Source organism: Brassica napus, unplaced genomic scaffold (assembly GCF_020379485.1).
Source record: "Brassica napus cultivar Da-Ae unplaced genomic scaffold, Da-Ae ScsIHWf_1093;HRSCAF=1557, whole genome shotgun sequence".
NCBI lineage: Eukaryota > Viridiplantae > Streptophyta > Magnoliopsida > Brassicales > Brassicaceae > Brassica > Brassica napus.
Genome location: NW_026014518.1, coordinates 112,501 through 115,000, shown reverse-complemented (window position 1 = coordinate 115,000; position 2,500 = coordinate 112,501). Strand labels below are relative to the sequence as shown.

Genomic DNA, 2,500 nt, shown 5'->3' with positions numbered 1-2,500 from the left:
GTACTGCCCGTTCGACCAGTTTGAGGCTTCATCAATACCCATGTCCAGACGATCGAATTCACCGAACTGGAGCTCGTATTTCCCGTACTGATTGGCATTTTAAGAGCAACGGTCAAGACAGATTTGGATTCGGACGAGTGGAACTCAAGATAGGCCGTGACACTTCAAAACTGGCTACTTTGGACTGTCCTGCTTGTGTACTGGCCCAGTCCGCAGGACATGCTTCAGGATACAATGAACCTGGACAGAATTTGAAGGGTATTTCGCCAGTCAAAGTGTGATTTCGTGCCTTGACCAGATCTGGTCAATTTTATCATTTTCTATGTTTAGATTTCCCACAAATGTTTTTATGTGTCTTTGACTCACAAACCTTATAAGTATGTGATGATCCCCCTTAATAAGATAATCGATTTTTCTTTCATTTTTATGAGTTTATTCTCTTTGTTCTTTGCTTAGAACATTTCTTAGTTTACTTTGGTGTGGTTAGCATCCGAGCAAACACCTTGTCTAATCGGACCGGTGAGTCACATCCGGCGATCTAGTCAAGTCAGTCTCCACAACGGACCTGTGAGTCACATCAGGCGTTGTTCAGACTTGGAAATATCGAAAGCCTTCCGCATCCTTCGTGAGATCCCTCGATCCATCACTTCTCCATCCGGAGATCCTATCAAATACCGTACCGGCTGAGTGTTCCGATCTAAGGGTCTATAAAGTGGTATCAGAGCCACTCTTCCGGTAACTCTATTATCATTCCATCTTCTCATCTCTCCATCTTCTTCAAACACTTCTTCTTCTACCTTTCTTAAATCCGGGCCCTCATTACCATCCATATAAAAAAAAAAAAAGATTTACGATTTGATTCAAAAAAAAAAAAAAAAAAAAAAAAAAAAATAGAAAAAGTTCAAAGTTTGTGGATTGGTGGTGGAAGAGAAAGCCTGCTGGCTGAGGAGAAATCCAGCCTTTGAGGTGGTTAAAACGGATTTCAAAAATCAAAAATCTCTTATCTTTCTATCTTGAGAAAATTCCCTTGTTTGCTTGGATTTGCCCATTGGGATTCTTTGATTTGTTCTCTTAGAACATTGAGTAAAAACTTGTGTGTGGTCACCTAAATCTGAGAGAAACACTTGTGTGGGTGAGGATCAAACACTTGAGAGTGTGAGGTTTTTATCTACTAACTTTTGTGTTGAGATTATTCAGGTTTATGATGTTTGGTCTCCAAAGGAAAAGTAACAAGGAGAAGCATCCACGACTTTCTGTCTCTCAAACCTCCTTTAAATATGCTTTGAATACTTTTGATGAGTTTGTTGATGTGCAGGAAAAACCAAACAGGTGGAGCAAAGAGCATGTCAATACATCCAAAGGTGAATCTGATCCAAGAAGGCGATTGCTTCAGTTTGATGTCCAACAATTTTGTGATAACTTTGTGAAGGGTGTGGACAAAGCCCTCAAGGACGTCAGCAAGAGCCAAAAGAAGAGCACATCCACACGTGCCCAAGTAGCTGAGCCATCCTTTTCCATCAGTAAGAAAACCCAAGGTGAATCTGAAAACTGTTTTGAAGAACTTAAAGATTTTTCAGATTCTTCACCTATATTTGATGAAACTGATGAAGGACCAATTGAAAGTTTGATGTCTTGTGAAGAAAGTTGTGACCTTCCTTATCTTGAATCTGAGTTTATAAATGATAATGAACAGGCTAATGTAGAACTAACTGTTTTGCAACCGGAGCATCCGAGTAGCCTTGTTTTGTCTCAACAGGCTTTTGAGGAAGAGGCACTGGATATTCCACATCAGTGCCCATGTCTTGACATTTGGACATCTTTGGATGAAGTCCCAGAACCTATCTTTGATGTGGAGGACGAACCTGATCCAGTCTTTGATGAAGAAGCAACTAGCATCATATCCACCTTTATGGAGAGCCAGCTTTGCTTTGATTCCGGCACAACCACTGCTCCTTCATCTCCTGCCCCTTTGTTTCCTGATCTTCAAGAGCACTGTGAGAAATCTGAATTAGTTATTTCTCTGCCTGACATGTTTGATAAGATCAGTTCTCTTGATGTGATTCGTTTTGGTCTTGATAAGATAAAAGAAAATTGTTTTTCAAAATCTGTTTTTGGAAACATGATTAATTCTTTTAAAATCTTTGAACCTGATAAATTTCTTGATCAACAACGTCTTCAAACTGACCTTGGCATCAGTTCTGAAATTATTTTGAGCTTTGATCAGTCCCTGGAACAAAGCAAAGTTTTTGATCATTTTGAAAAGTATCTTAAGCTTGATTTGAAAAAAACTGATTTTTGTGCTACAAAATCTTTTGATTCGTTTGTTTTCAAAGAAAATAGCTTTGATCTGAACTCTTCTAGGCATAGATTTATCACTGATGAATTGTTTGCATCTTCTCTGGACTTGGACAATTTCTTAATTAAAAAGATGCTGGAACAGAATTCACTTAAAACTGAAATTGGTTTTTGTGAACTTGATTTTTGTGATTCTGTTTTGCAG

The 2,500-nt window shown here is 38.7% G+C and overlaps 1 pseudogene; it reads left to right on the top strand.

Moving 5' to 3' along the window:
- The window catches only part of LOC125595872, an 8,072-nt pseudogene that overhangs the window by 1,378 nt on the left and 4,194 nt on the right, over positions 1-2,500 (top strand).